The following is a 16,507-nucleotide window of genomic DNA, read 5'->3' on the forward strand; positions in this document are numbered from 1 at the left end:
AGCAGCTGAGGTGCCCTCCAGGGAGGGAGGGAGGACAGGCTCCGGAGGCCCAGGTTTGTTCTGGGCAGGTTAAGTCCATGCCTGTTGGCTGTAGGTTTAGGAGGGAGTGGAATACCAGGGAATACCAGGGGCCAATAAATCACCTGTTTGCCAGGTTTGGAGCCAATTAAATGGCAGACACAAAAAGGGGGCAGAAAGGACATCAAAACAGCAGCCTTGTGACCAAGGAAACTGACAGTGGAAAATGTGGTTTATGTCTGAGGACAAGCGGCTCCCCAGACTGAGCCCCAGAATTGGCCGGACTCACCCCAAGCCCAGGCAGCCCTGGACCGCAGGCATCCCCACTGTGCCGGGACACCCAGGGCAGAGAGGGGCAGAGGCTCAGTCGTGCCAGGAGCGCAGCAACTGCGATCCGAACACCGTCTGCCTGGTTTTCACACCCACGACTTTTCCCTCCTTCCCAAACCAGGGATGCCTGCTGAAATGATGAACGAAGGAAAGGAGGATAGGGAGGGATGCGTCTCTGTAGGAGGACTTCCCAGGTAGCCTGCGAGGTAACACCTTCTCTCTCCTACTTCCTAGTGATGCAGAACCTGTTTCCTCATCTGCAAAATGGGGATGATATGTACTGAGACTGGTCGTAATAGCAGTGCCTAACACATAAGCAGGGCTTTCTATGTGCTAATGTTTTCCGGTGTCACATGTACTCTTCATATGATCCCTGGGAAGTAGTTGCTCTCGTTACCATTTCACGGAAGAGACGGCAAGGTTCAGAGAGGTTAAGTAAGTTGCCCGGGCTCACCCAGCTGCCAAGTGGCCTAGCCTGGCTTTGGACGACATGACGTGGGCTGCTTCTAGGGTACCCTGCTGCGTGGAGATCAGGTGAGCTGTGTTTGCGGCATGGAGCCTGTCACACAGGGCAGGTGCCCGACAGCAGTCCCTGGGGGTGGGCGTCATCAGGGAGGGCCAATCCCACCCCCGACCCAGAGGGTCTGCCCACCTTCTGCCAGGTGAGCCACCTGGTGGCCTCGCTGGGGAGGAGGGTGGGTATCCACATCGTGCTCTCTTTCTGGCCACCAGGTCCTGGGGAAGGAAGGCCCACCAGGTCGTTTTCTGGGAGTGTGGGGAACTGTGGAGGGGCCAGCTGCGGCAGAGCTTTTTAAAGAAAACCGTGCTTATCTATAAATAGCTCCTGACTCCTTCTGAGTTCCTGACACTTCTGGGATGGCGAGATAGGTAGCGCCCTGCCTTTGCACTGCGCACCGCGACTGTTGGGTGATTGTACAGTGGAAAGGAGTCCGGGGCCAGCTGGGGCAGGATCTCATGAACCAGAGACATCTTCCACGGAAACTCAAGGGCCAGCCATGTCGCCAGCTGTTCCTTTTGTCAAGTAAGGACTTGTACAAACAGGATCACTTATTATCGCCATCGTGTCATAAAAGAAACACTCTGTTAATGCCAAAAAAAGAAGAAATTGCATAATCTTAGAATGAAGGGCCAGCCAGGAAATTGAGTACATTTTTTAATGGAAAATTCAGTGCAGGGTCCTAGCTGTTCTAATCCTTCCAGAATCTGATGAAAACAGTGATGGACAACACGTGCCCCTGGGGCCTGGTGGTGGGGAGTCCCAGACCCTAAAGCTTTGAGGTGCTGACCACACCTAGGGCAGAAGGGTGGACAGATGGACAGATGGCCCAAGATCGGGAGGCTGGGCATTATGCTGGGTCCCGTGGGCGTGGGGTGAAGAGGATACCTAGCCCCTCTCTGAGATGCAGCTGGCTTATCTGCAAATAGGGATGCTGACTTCCACCTCGCAGGATGGTACTGAGAGTGAGACGGGGCAATGGATGAGAATTTGCAGTAGCTCTGTTGTCGGGACGAGAAGTCCTCGTCACGATCCTCTTTGCAGGTTGTACAGGTAGGGTGGTCCTGGGGCCCCTGGAGTTGCCTGGGTCAGGGTTCTGGGGATGCACTGGAGTTTGTGGGCAGCTGGGAGCGCGCAGAAGTGTGTCCTAAGGAGGCCTGCCAGAAAAAGAAATTACCAATGCTGATATGAGTTGAATGGAGTCCCCTCAAAATATATATTGAAGTCCTAACCCCCGGTGTCTTGGAATGTGACCTCATTTTTATTTATTTATTTCTTTATTGGCTGTGTTCGGTCTTCCTTGCTGCGCGCGGGCTTTCCCTAGTTGCGGCAAGCGGGGGCTCCTCTTCGTTGTGGTGCGCGGGCTTCTCATTGCAGTAGCTTCTCTTGTTGCAGAGCACGGGCTCTAGGCACCCAGGTTTCAGCAGTTGTGGTACGCGGGCTCCGTAGTTGTGGCTCGCGGGTTCTAGAGCGCAGGCTCAGTAGTTATGGCAAACGGGCTTAGTTGCTCCGCGGCATGTGGGATCTTCCCGGACCAGGGCTTGAACCCGTGTCCCCTGCGTTGGCAGGTGGATTCTTAACCATTGCACCACCAGGGAAGCCCCATGACCTCATTTTGACATAGGGTCCTTGCAGATATAATTAGTTAAGATGCAGTCATACTGGAGTAGGGTGAGCCCCAATCCAATATGACTGGCGTCCTGGTAAGAACAGACACACGTGCAGACGGCCATGTGACAACAGAGACAGCGATGGCAGTGCTGCAGCTACAAGTCGAGGAAGCCAAGGGTGGCCTAGGGGAAGGCCACGAAGGATCCTCCGACACCTCTACTTCAGACTTCTAGCCTCCAGAATTTTGTGGCAGTGCTCCGTTACGGCAGCCTTGCAAACTGACACAAATGCCTAACGCAGGTAGGGCACAGAGTGGGAGCTGGACAAATGTTTGCTGAAGGAATGATGTTTATTGAGTGCCTGCTGTATAGCAGGCAAAGAGCTGAGGATTTGATGAGAGATGAACTTTCCCGTGTGTTTGCTCCATGCCGTGTGCTCCTGTGAGCACTATAGGGTACTCATTCATCGATGCACAGGACAATGCTTTGAGGAGAGTACTACTGCTGTTCTCATTTTATGCAGGAAGAAAACCAAGACACGGAGTGACAAGCCACTTGCTAGGGTCTTGTAAGCTGCTCTAAGTCCAGAGCCCTGGCTGGTCAGCACTGCAATACTGCCTCCCTGCTGATGGCACGGTATACAGTAGGTGCTCAATAGATGCTGACTACCCCATACGTGTTCACTGCTTTTCCCCAGCTGTGCTGAGAAGGTTCTGGGATTCTATGACAGTCCTTGGTTTTCAAACAAGAGAAGGATTTCCTTTCCCACCTCAGGCTGCCAGAGCCTCTGGTTTGCTGGTTGAGATACACTGAATAAGGGCTGATTTGATGCTATCTTTAAAAATGTCACTTCCTCCAAGAGGCCTTCCCTGACCAGCCCTCATCTCTATTAGCATCCTGTTGTAGATTGAATTATGTCCCCCCCAAAAGATATGTGAAGGTCCTAACCCCTGGTATCTGTGAATATGACCTAATTTGGAAATAGGGTCTTTGCCAATGCAAACAAATTAAGAAAAGGTCATGTTAGATTAGGGTGGGCCCTAATGTGACATGATGGGTGTCCTTATAAGAAGAGGCACAGAGGGCTTCCCTGGTGGCACAGTGGTTAAGAATCCGCCTGCCAATGCAGGGGACACGGGTTTGAGCCCCGGTCCAGGAAGATCCCACATGCCGTGGAGCAACTAAGCCCGTGCACCACAACTACTGAGCCTGCGCTCTAGAACCTGTGAGCCACAACCCCTGAAGCCCGCGCGCCTAGAGCCCGTGCTCTGCAACAAGAGAAGCCACCGCAGTGAGAAGCCTGTGCACTGCAATGAAGAATAGCCCCTGCTCACTGCAACTAGAGAAAGCCAGCGTACAGCAACAAAGACCCAATACAGCCCAAATAAATAAATAAATAAAATAAATTTAAAAAAAAAAGAAGAAGAAGAGGCACAGAGATACACAAAGAAAATGCCATGTGATGAAGGAAGCAGAGATTATAGTGATGAATTTAAGAACCAAGGAATGCCAAGGATTGCTAATCAGCACCAGAGCTAGAGGGAGGCCTGGAAGAGACCTTCCCTGGGCCTCCAGAGAGAGTGTAGCCCTGCGAGCACCTTGATTTCACACTTCTGGCCTCTAGAACTAAGAGAGGACATATTTCTCTTGTTTTAAGCCACCCAGTTTGTTGTACTTTGTTATAGCAGCCCCAGGAAATGAATATATACCCCAAGCTTTGCCACAGGCTGACTGTGGTCATCCTCTTCTAACCTCTACCCCACGTTCTTCCAGCATATTCTAGAACTCAGGTATCTGAACTTCCCCAATTTAATAGTTCAGATGACATGAACATTCTCCCCTCTGTGCCTTACATCTCTGTGTATGCAGGGCAAGGAGGTGCAGTTCTAGAAAAATCAAGGGCTCTGGAGTCAGCCAGTAGCGGATTAAGTGCTCAGCTCTGTCACTTACCAGCGCTAAGAACTTGGGCCCACCAGGCAACACCTCAACCCGCCTCTTCCAGAAAAGTGGCCACAATGGCACTGCCTTGAGAGATGTGAGGACTAAGTGGGACAGATGTGCAAACACCTGGAGAGTACCTGATTCTACCTGATCTTCAACAAACGTTTCTTGAATTGAAATGAATAAAATAACAAACCCCCAGTGGAGCGGTTCATTCAATAGATGAAATTAAATTTCTGTTAATATCATAGGCTCACAAAATTGAAAAGCTTAATTGCACCATATTTTCACCTGCAATTTAGATACATGGGGAAAGAATAACTCAATTATACCAGGTTTTGTACTTTCTAAAAAGAAAAAAATGTCAAAGGGAGGTAAGTTATTCTTTCCCTACATAAAGTGAATTCACTGCTCATTAACATGGCTCTGCTTTTGTATTCTTCAGCTTCCTAAATATAGGAGGCCCGATTTATACACCCCATTTGAACACTTTTAGAATGCCTCAAAATTAGTGTTGATTTAATTTATTTTCACCAGAGATTTGCAAAATATTTGCCTATTTTGAACTGTAGGTGATTCATTCGGGGAGAGAATAGGTGGTGTCTGCAGGGCGGGTGCTCCCCGATGCACAAAACCGAGCAAGCGGGGAGGAGATGGGGGCTTGCAGGGACACTTCCCCAGCCTCCCGCCTCTAGGTGCACCCTTCCCACCCCGCCAGGGGCTTCTCCTGGGTGCAACCTTTCCCTGAGTCTGCATCACCCAGAGAAGAAAGCTGAAGCTCCTTGGCTCGGTTGGGATGCCCTTCATGAACTAGCCCAGGCTTGTCACACAGTGCACCTGTCCCCTCATGCGCACCTGCCTCACTCTAGCCCGCCACCTAGTGGCTCAGAGCCGCACAAACAGGCATCAGTCTGCGCAGCCTGGTTACCAAAGCCCCTCCCTCCAAGTTCCTGTGGAGCCTCCCATTTCCTAGGAAGGCATTCATTTGCTCACCCCTCCCCCTCCTTCCCAGCCCGGGAGGGCTCCTCTGGGCTGACACAGCCTCCCCTCTACCTGCTGCTCCACAGCTCCTGGAAGGCAAAAACCCTTCGGACAGACCCCACCCCAATCCAGTGCCTGTTCGTCCCATTGAATTGAAAAACAAGGCCTCCAGTAACACAATCAATTCATTAATATCTGAGGTCCTCGAAATTGAGCATATTTTTGAGTGGAAGTTTATTAAATGTTTGTGAATGAATGAATGAGTTAGTGGGTAAGTGAGTGACTGAATCAGGTGTTCTCCTCTGGAAGATTTTTCAAGCCCTAAGATGTAATCAAATTATATTAGCTGCAGCAAATCTTTTTAAAACCCTCACATTGAGAGCAAATTTAATTATATTATTTTAAAAATTCCCCAAGATGCAATAAAGTGCAGTGAAGTCCTTTCCATAATCCTGATATGACCAGCTAATGCTGTTAGATCAGAATTTTATAACCATGGTTATATTGCATCTGATTTCACTGAATTTTATCATAAGATGATACATTTGTTTTGAACTGAAATCTACAGTTCTTAGGCACTTACCATTCGTCAAGCACCATGCTGGGCACTTTTATATACATTCCATCATCGTACGGGATGCTGGGCCCAGGTGATGCGTCATCCTGAACGTTTTCTTCATTAGTCATCACCATCACCATCAGCACCACACTGTCACCATCATCACCATCCTCAGCAGCAGCATCCCCATCATTAGCAACATCACCATCATCACCTCCATCACCATCACCACACCACCATCATTACCATTATCACCGTCATCACTATCATTATCACCACCACCATTACCACTGTCACCACCATAATCAACACCATCATCACTGTCACCACCACCATTATCACTATTACCATCACCACCAGAACAACTAATATTGGGCGCTTACTCCATGTCAGGCACTTGCCTCAGTATTTAACATGTTTTTTTCAGGTAGATCTCAACACACCCCCTAAAACAGACACAATTATTATCTCAATTTTTAATAGATGAGGAAACTAATGTTAGGATAAACTCAGGGATTTTCTCAAATACCCAGCTAGTGAGTGAAAGAGCTGAAAATCAAATCAGATGCTTAGTCTCATTCATTCATTCAGCAAATATTTTCTGAGAGGGTCTCCTAGTATCAGGCACCAATCCAGGGGCTGAGAGGTACAGAACTAAGAAGACAGAGGCAGGAGGTTTACATTCCACGGTGCGTGTGTATGTGTGTGTGTAAGGGCAGATGCATGTGTGTGCATGTATGTGTATGTGCATGCCTTCAAGCAGGCATGGGTGTGTACATCTGAGTGAGGCAAAGACATAGACGATGAAGAAGTAAACAACTAAATGAACAAAGACAATTTCAGAGAGATACAAGTGCTGTGATTCAGTTAAAGCAGGGTGATGCGACAAAGGTGGCGAGGCAGGGCTACTTGAGACTGGCTGGTCAGGGAATACCTGGGTAGGTGACATTTGAATTGAGACTGAAAATACAAGAAGGGGTTGATCTGTTGGCAGAATTCCAGGGAGAGGGAACAGCAAATGCCAAAAACCCACACCAGCCACAATCCAGCCATGTTCGGAAGAGAAAGAGGCTAGTGAGTCTCCAGGGTCCTGAGCAGGGGAGAGAGCTGGGAGTAAGGTTGGGATGAGCGGCAAGGCCAGGCCACATGGGTAAGGGTTGGAGTTTGGGTTTATTCTGTGTGCAGTGGGAAGGGTTTTGAGTAGGTCAATGGCATGGTCTTTCTTATGTGTTAAAAGGCCATCCATGCTGCTGTGTAGAGACAGAATTGAAGGGAAGCAGGATTAAAGATGGGAAGACCAGTCTGAAGGAGCCTGTGGTCATCCAGGCAAGAGACGGTAGTTGTCTGGACTGTGGTGATGACCATGGAAGTGGGGGAATAGAAGCATTTGAGATCCATTGGGGAAACGGAGTCAACAAGAACTGATCAGTTAGACATGGGGGTGCAAGAAAGAAGGCTAAAGACCCTGATGAGAGTGAACACTTACCCAGGCCAGACACCGTTCAGGTGTGTTGTTGGAATAGAAGAAAAGAGAAGGAAGGTACCGCTGTTGGCACTGTGGAAACCAAAGGAGGAACTGAGGAATGGACTGCTCAGCTCACACAGATAGAAGGGAGCAGAGACAGATTCAAGGGCAGGTGGAAAAGTGAGTCCAGGGTAGCCTTGTTCCCACCTGATGGCTGTGAGCTCCTGGCAGGGGTGGCTTCATCAGATCAGAGGTAGGTGGGTCCCTTGAATGCAATTGGAATTTGTGTGGTTGGATTTCTGGGTAGATTTATTGAATGTGCCATTTCCTCTAGTGTAAAGGTTTATCTCCCATTTACTTATGCCACAGTCTGAATTGGTTTTTTTTCATTGCACTTACTGATTTCTAAATTTCCCATTTCAACTTTCCCTCTTGAATATCTCTTGTGTTTCAGCTCACAAATCCTTGACACACTGCTCTAGCTCTGTCTTTGGATTGTTATGGGAAAAATAGAGATGCAGGCTAAGTCACCATCTCTCAAGAAAGTCTCCTGTTTGAGCCTTTTGTTTTCAAAGTTAGAGTGTTGTAACTTTGTAATTGTCTTTTCTCAACCACAGGAAACCCAGTTTCACCTAGCTTCCTGTCTGAAAAGTTTGAGATGTTTTCAACACTGTGGTTAAAACAATGGTTGGATTATCTTTCTTAAGAATTGAGCACTACATTGTTGTTGTTTTCACACCCTGACGTTCACTCTAACTTTGAGTCAGGTCTTTCAGTGTTATCGAATTTTCAGAGCTGAAAGGTACTTCAGCAATAAGATCAACCCTACCTTGTGATAGATGAGGAAACTGTGCTCTAAGCAAGATTTGCCCAGAGAATGAGGGCTGATCTTGAACAGGACCAGTTTAGGATAGGACATGGGGAGTGGATAGATGGGCCTTACTTAGTGTATCAGTTAGATGTCACTGTGTAACAAACCACCCCAGAATCTAGAGGTTGAAAACAGCAACCATTTATTTGCTCATGATTCTGTAATCTGGGCAGGTCTCAGCTGGGTGGTTCTTCTGCTGGTCAACCTGGGGTTGCTCAGTGACCTCCAGCAGTCATGTGGATGCTGACTGGGATTCAAGATGCCCCAGCCAGGATGGTTAGAACAGCTGGAGGCAGACTGGGCTGCTATCTTTCCAAGGGAGAGTCCAGCAAGGTAGCAAGCCCTCTGCAACCTCATGAGGAAAGTCAAGAGGAACAGCTCGGCTAAGCCTAGTCAGTCTAAGAACCAGGGAAGGTGAAAAGACACTGCTATTTAAGGAAGAGTTTGTAATGCAGCAGCAGCTGACTGGAACACTTACCCAAGATCTTCCCTTTTCTGTCTCCATGTCTGAAAATTCTTTCCTCAGATCTTTCACAATTGACCCCTTCTCCTCAATCATCTCTTCAAAGGTCACTTCTCAAAGGCCTCATCATTCCTGTGTGCTGGTTGCCTCAGTAGCTGCCTTGTGCTCTGAGTTCATGGGAACAGGATCTGGTGTGGACATTGGTGGAGCTGTGTTACAGGTGGGGTTTGTGTCAGCAGCTTGTCTTCTGCCTAAATGCCAAAGTCATAACACAGAGATCCATGTCAACATCTGAAATAAAAAATTTTTTATTAAGGTATAATTTCATGCAGTAAAGTGTATCCTGAGAGTATAATTTGATGAGTTTTGACAAATGTGTAACCTTTACCCAAATCAGCTATTGGACACCCCATCACCTCAAAAAGATCTCTGGCTCCCCTGTCCAGTCAATTGTCCTGTTCTTGAGACTTTGGTTTTTATTACTTTAAATTTCCTCCTCTGTACTTCAGATTGGGTAAATTCTATCGATCTCTCTTGAAGTTCACTGAGTTTTTCTTCTCAGATTTGTACTGCTTTTTAGTACATCTAGTGAATTTTTTATTCCAGGTGCAATATTTTTCAGCTCTAGATTTCCCATTTAGTTCATTTAGTAGTTTCTATTTTTCTGCTGAGATTATCTTTTAATTCACTACGAACTCATTTTCCTTTACATCCTCGAGCACAGTGATAACAGCTCTTTTAAAATTGTCAGGTGCAAATTCCAACATTTGGGGTCAGTCCCAGTTGATTCCTATGTTTCTTCTCATGTCAAGTGATTTTGGTTTGTACCCTGAACTTTGTGAGCAAAATGTTGTAGACACTCTGGATTCTATTATGTTCCACCTCAGAGTGTTGCCTCTTTTTGTTTTATAGATAGTTAGCTTCTGAATTCAAACAGTAAATGTGTTTGCAGAGCGGAGCAGCTAAAATCTCAGTTTAGTTCTTCTAAGCTTGTCAGAGCCATTTGGTATCTGCCCTGTGAAGCCGCCTTCTCCTGCAGGGAGGAGAGGGGAAACCCTGGGAGACCCAGAAGAGGGACTGGACAGGTGTAGGGGCCAAGGGGTCAAGGGGCTGGGGAGGAAGGAAGGGAGAACCCTGTGCCTGTGTGACAGGGGATGCTCCAGGGCTCACTGGTTCCAGTGCTGAGAAGCTCTGAAGGCAGGAGTGTCATTCTGACATGGAAAGAAGTGCTCTGTCCCGTTTTTCCTCTCCCCAGAAATCCACCACACCCCACTCTGCTCATCCCACTGCTCAGGCAGCCCTTCAGATCAGAAAGGACAGAGATGGTCCCTAGCCATCTCCTTTCCAGACCAAATCCCTCTTGATTTCTGGTTTAGATTTAGGGGCACCTGCTGCAATACCAGCCTCGTGAAGATAGATAATGAGGTCCCTCTCAGGATGGGGAAAGATGACAAAAGTAACCAAGGCTCAGGGAAGAGACCTTTCCCTTGTTGGTAACTGTTGGAGTCACACTGTGTCCCCCCCACTGGCCCTCGCACAGCCTGGGAGCATCTTGGGCTCCACAGGTGTCTCTTGCACAAGAGAATGAGCCATCTGCTTGGGTGACTTCTGCTGCCCTGGTTTCCCAGGCTCTGTACAGTCATCTGCTCCTACGCCTTGGAACGAACACTGAGGGTGTCACCTCTCACAGCCCCCTTGGCAAACTGCTGTCCCTCATTAATATTCCACAGCAAACCCAGTGAATCATTCCCACCTCACTTCTGTTTTAAATCCTTGGCACTTTTAGTTTCTATTTTTATATATTCTAAAATTAAGGATTATTTGATACATACAGATAGATATACCATAATGCTGTGTAGATCATGAAGCAGAACAATAAGTAAAAACAGCTGTGGGGTTTCCCTGGTGGCACAGTGGTTGGGAATCCGCCTGCCAGTGCAGGGGACACAGTTTCGAACCCTGGTCTGGGAAGATCCCACATGCTGCGGAGCAACTAAGCACGTGCACCACAACTACCGAGCCACGTGCCACAACTGGTGAAGACCGTGTGCCTAGAGCCCGTGCTCCACAACAAGAGAAGCCACCGCAATGAGAAGCCTATGCACCACAACGAAGAGTAGCCCCCGCTCGCCACAACTACAGAAAGCCTGCGTGCAGCAACAAAGACCCAACACAGCCAAAAATAAATAAATAAAATAAATTAAAAAATAATAATAATAATAAAATTAAATTAAAACAACTGTGACCCCTACCCTGAGCCTAGAACATACTATTCTATGTGCTCCTTCCTGCCCAAACCCTCCTCCTCCCCCTCCACAAAAGTAATCACTCTTGAATGGTATCTCTATCATCACCTTGTTTCTTTACAGTTTCATCACAGAGCTGTAGCCCTAAACCACCTATGCTTAGCTGAGCCTGGCTTTTGAACTTATGTAAACAGAACATTCTGTGTGTGTCCTTCAAGGAGTTGCCTTTTCCACTCAAGGTTATGTGTTGATACGTGTAGCGTTCTGCGTTCACTTTTACTGCTGTGCACCATTCCCTTATATGAATGTGCCAGACTTTATCCATCCTCTTGTGAGTGGACTGTTGCGCTGTTGCCCATGCTTTGTTCTTAAGATGATGCCCTGTGGCCGTTACTGTACGTATCTCCCAGGATATGGGCTGTAAGAGTTTCTCTAGAGTGTCGACTAGAGAGAGATTGCTGGGTTTGGGGTGTCACGTCATCAGCTTTATTCATGGAACACTGACAGTGTTCTGAATCTACTGTGCCGGTTGACTATCCCCAGCAATGAAAGACCTCACCAGCTCTCCATATTCACAGACCTTCTACATTTTGCCAGTCTGGTGGGTGTTAATGGTCTTGCCTATGAATTTAGTTTAATTTTCCCTGGAGATCTTTTCATATGTTTCCAGGTACTTCTCATGGCTTCCTCCAGGAGACACCTGTTCCTGGTTTGGGCAAACATTTTTATCACCTTCTTTCACTTCTTGTTGACATGTTCTTTGTATATTTTCTGTATTAATCCCGTGTTCATTGCATATGTGGCAGATGCCTTCTCCCTGCATGTGTCTTGTCTTTGTGTATGGTGTCTTAAGTTCTCCATTTAGTGTAGCAGAATGTCTTCCTCTTTTGACTTAAGAAATTCCGTCCTACCCCAGGGTCATAAGGATACTCTTTTATAATATCAAAGTGCAAAATGTTTCGAGCGCAAAATGTTTTTCACATTTAAATCTTTAATTTGCTTAGAATTGATTTTTCTGTAGGGTTTGAGGTAGGGATCTAAATTATTTTTTTCCAAAGGGAGAACAAATCTTCCAGCACCATTAGTGAGTGGCCTACTCTTTCCCACTGATTTATAACATCCTCTCCACATTACATCTAGTCTCCTTACATGTGTTGTCTGGATTCTATTCTGTTTCTAATTGTCTACCCTTGCACCAATATCACACTGCCTTAAGGTTTATAATAAGCTTTATAATGTCTTGTTATCTGATCGTGCAAGTGCCCCTCCTCCTAAATCCATTCCTCTTCTAAAGATAAGTAACTAGCTACTCTATTCCTGCATTAGCGAACACACTCAACTGTTTGTCATACTGCCTTTGCACTGATGCTGTTTCACTTCTCTGGGGCGCCCCTCTCCCTCTTTCCTCTGAGTAACTCCCGCTGGATCATAGGCTCAAATCAAGCCTCATTGCCTGCAAGCCTCTGGAACCACCTTGCAAGACGAGCCAGGTAGTTATTCTTTTGGTATAACCCTCCTGCACTGAGTCGTTCTTGCTACTTTCTGCTCCCTCCCGCCTTGCCTCCCACTAGCCCTGACTTGCTTCATTTTCACCACACCCATCAGGAGAGAGCTGGGAAAACTAGCCTAGAGCCTTCCTCCCTCCTGGACAGCGGTGCTGTTCCAAAGCCTTTGATCCCTTCTCTTGGAGCTGATGTTCTCCGCAGCCCGACGCTCGGGGACCTCTATCTCTATTTTCCAGGCAGAGGAAGTGTCCTCACCCCTCTCCCCTCCCCCCAGCATTGCTTTCCTTCTGAATCACTGCCAGAGCCTGGGATGAGCCCAGATGGGACCTCAAGCCTGTCCCCTCACTGGGAGGACGTGGGGGGCAGACAGAAATGTCACTCAGCCCACATGGGATCAGTCATCTCTCTGCACCAGGCCCTAGGCCTCCACCACGTGCCAGCACCACGCCCGGCACTGTCCCTTCTCTTGGGTCTCAGTTAGTGGACCTCACGTCCAGCCCATCAACGGCCTTGGCTGCCCCTGCCACCATGTCCCGGGGCCCAGCCTCCTTGCTGGTTGGTGTGACCTTCACTTCGCTGACACCGACCTGCTGTCACTAGGGTGGGCTCTGGTGAGGCGGCCGTGCCAGTGGCAGAGGGGCAGGCTGTGTGGCGGCCCCTCCGTAGCCTGGTCCAGGCTCTCACACCTGGACCCAAAGAGCTGCTGGCTGGCTCAGCAACACCATGGCCTCGGCTAGAGGACTCTCGTCCTGGTTGTGGAGGCCACTCGGCAGGCGGGCTGGCAGCTGGAGATAGGGCCCTCGGCCGGTGGGGAGCTCGTGGGCGGGGCCAGGCTCTTCTATGCCTCTTCCCGCACTTGCTCCCTCGTGCCCAGCTTCCCTCGTCGCACAGGCACAGGGTTCTCCCTTCCTCCCCCCCCCCAGCCCCTCTGCCCCTGCACCAGTCCAGTCCCGTTTCTGGGACTTTCAGTGTCTCCCCTCCTCTTGCTGGCAACGAGTCACCAAGCCAGGCCACCAGTACCCCAGGCCCTGCAATTGCAACATCCCGGTCAGCAACCTGCCTCCGTCCTCACCCCCACAGCAGCCTCTGCTCCCAGCAGCCAGAGAGAGGCCTCCGGATCAAAACTTTCTGCTCCTGTCTCCCACTGGCTTCAAACCCTGGCGGCAGCAGCTCAGCACAGCTCTTTTGCTGGAGTCTGCACTGCGGGGTCAGACCCTGATTCTCCAGCCACACTGGGTGGCGGGCAGCTAGGGAGGGGCCGGGTGCACCGTGCTCCCCTGTTTCCCATGCCTAGAGCCCAGCTGATGCCTTCACACTCCTTCAGCCTCAGTGCAGGCAGCCCCCACTCCGTGAAGGCTGGTCTGGCCTGCCCAGTCATGTGGCCCTTCTCCAACCCGCCCTGTGCACCGCGAACGTCTGTGCACGGTGTGGCTTGCCACTCTGTGGTGCAAGCATCTAGAGTTTGGTATTGGGTTTGTCTTGTTGCCTCTTGTAGCCTGAGTGTCTGCACTGAGTATGGCCTCAGCCTGGGAGATTGTGTCGCTTCTGCATTGCTGTGTTCTGGTCAGCTCCCCGCCAGTGGAATGAGAGATCTTTGAAGGCAGGGACCAGGCCTTATTCCTCTCTGCCTATAGAGGCCTAGCATGAAGGAGGTGCTCTGTAACTGTTTGTTGAATGACTGAATGATTGAACGAACGAATGAGTGAATGCAGGACAGACGTCATTGTGAGGGTACCCAGGGGAGGGACTTCACATCCATACCAACCCACCCAGGGTACCATGTGGACAGGCTATTTGGGGACCTGCAATAAGGACCGAGATCCCATGTGTCCAGACACTCTGCAGGGTTGATCCAGGTCCCCTGGCTGCAGGGCTGAAGTGGAAGCATGCAGGCTGGACAGACAGGCCTGGTCCCATTCCTGGGCAATGGCCAGAGTTCGGAGAAAGTACAAAAGATTCCTGCTGCAAAATCAGACAGGGCATAAGATAGTTTAAAAATATACAAACCCGGGCGCTCTATGAAGCCAGTGGTGGAAAGGTGGGTGCAGAAGAAGCATGGGGGCAAATGAACATGTTTGGGTTTAAAAACAGCCGAAGCATCTAACAGCCGGGGAGGTTGGCTTGAACATTCCAGCATGTTCTGTTGATTTATGGCTGTTGCTAGGTAACAGAGTACACTGAGGCGGGTGTGATTTTAAAGCTGCGGCTCCTGACCAAAGAAAAAACCATTAATCGGGCTGGGGGCTGGGGGAGAGTGTAAATGCAGCCCAGAGGACAGGAGCGGTGAGCAGCAATTAGAGCAAAGCCAAGGGTAGCCAACGCTCCATGTCTGCAATCCTTCCCAGGCGCGTTCAGCTGCGAGGGTGGAGAGCCAGCTGCTGACATGGCTTCTCCTTCAGAAAGACACCAGCGTGAATTTATCTTTTAGTTTGCAGTAAATCGATTTAGTACGTGTCCGATTTCTAACACAGCACTGCTCGTGTGCAAAACTAGCAGTGTGTGTGAAGCGTGTCATCTTGATGGCCAGGATTCATCGTCCTCACTTAGGTTACAAAGGGCTCCAGCCTCTCACCAGCTCTGTTCACTTTCTGAGCACTCACTGATACTTCTGTGTACCCTGCTGGGGTTCCAGGGTGAGTGAGACAGAAGTCCCCACCTGGTGAAGCTGACATTCGGAGGAGGGGTTGGGGGGAACAGATACTAAATCACAGTCACACTTAACAAGAAAAGTGTATTTTATGCTACAAAGTAAAAAAAGCAAAGCCAAGTAAAGGGGTCCAGGAGTAGGGGTGAGTGTCTTGTGTGGGGGGGTTGCGGTCATAAATAGGAGAACCCTGGTTGGCCTCACTGAGAAAATATTTGAGCAAAGTCTTAAAGGAAGTGAGAGACTAAGCCTTGGAGATAAAGGAAGATAAAAGATAAAAGATAAAAGATACAGGTGGAGGGATAATCCAGCAGGTGCAAAGGCCCTGAGGCAGGTTGGAGAAACAGCAGGGAGGCCAGTGTGTCTAGAGTGGAGTGAGGTGGGAGGAGTGGGGAGAGGGAAGCAGATCATGTGGGGTTCTCAGGCCACTGGGAGGACCTCGTGGCAGGAAGAGGGGGGCACTTGGTGGGGAGGGGAAACCGCAGTTCACTGGACCATTCTGTGCCAGGTCCTGTGCTGGGGGTTTGTGCACCTGAGAGGGGTGAGCCTCACTTACCTAGTTCATGGACAAGCAGGCTGAGGCCCCTGGGGAAGGGCCAGCAGGAGGTCCAAGCTGCTGAGTGGCGGAGACTGAATTTGGGCCTTTACCTGCTGGCTCCTTACCTGCCTTTTCCTCCCACAAACTCCTACTTATTCTTCAAGCCCCAGCTCAAATGTCCGCTCCCTCTGAAGCTTTTGCTGAGCCCATCTGTACTCCTTGTGTTTGGTGTCCCTGCAGCCCCAGGACCTCCCCCCGCCCCCACACTTATATTAGGGCTTCGGATTCCTCTTCTGGACCATGGGCCCTTCAGGGCCTGTCCCCAGGCTGATTTACACCTGGTCCCCAGAGCTCACTCAGCACGTGGTTATTGAACAAATGAATGGGAGGGAACGGGACAGGGAGAGAGGGAGCAGGAGAGAGGGTGGATGGACAAGTGCAGAGCAGCCTGTGAGAGAGAGAGAGAGAGAGAGGAGTGATGTATGGGGCAGAGGGCGGTTAGCTGGGAGGAACGTACGCTGCAGTTTGTGTCTCTCCCACACTCACACGCTCTTTGCAGGCCCGTGTGTGTCCTGTGGCTCCAGGATTCCATCTTTCAGATGGCACGTGCTGGTCCCAGTCCTGGAGACCTGGGCTCTGTCCCATCATACATACATACATATGTACATACGTACATACATACATACTTACATACGTACATGCATCTTCACTGTGTACACTGGTAGCTGCCCCTGGGAGCCCTAACCCTGTACAGACCCCTGCAGGCCCCCCTCGTCTCTCTACCCCACCCCTATCACCAATACAGGGACTTCCCAGGGG

The 16,507-nt window shown here is 49.4% G+C and overlaps 1 long non-coding RNA gene across 1 annotated transcript in view; it reads right to left on the minus strand.

The window, feature by feature from the left end:
• Positions 1 to 1,518: 1,518 nt before the first annotated feature.
• The window catches only part of LOC109548552 (uncharacterized), a 32,795-nt gene continuing 17,806 nt past the window's right edge, over positions 1,519 to 16,507 (minus strand). Inside the window, exons 4-5 of the long non-coding RNA XR_002174653.3 lie at positions 5,981 to 9,046; positions 1,519 to 2,022 (exon numbers count right to left, since the gene is read on the minus strand). This is a non-coding gene — a long non-coding RNA (uncharacterized lncRNA). The remainder of the gene's footprint in view (positions 2,023 to 5,980; positions 9,047 to 16,507) is intronic.

The sequence above is a fragment of the Tursiops truncatus genome, chromosome 5, assembly GCF_011762595.2.
Source record: "Tursiops truncatus isolate mTurTru1 chromosome 5, mTurTru1.mat.Y, whole genome shotgun sequence".
In the NCBI taxonomy this organism is placed as follows: Eukaryota; Metazoa; Chordata; class Mammalia; order Artiodactyla; family Delphinidae; genus Tursiops; species Tursiops truncatus.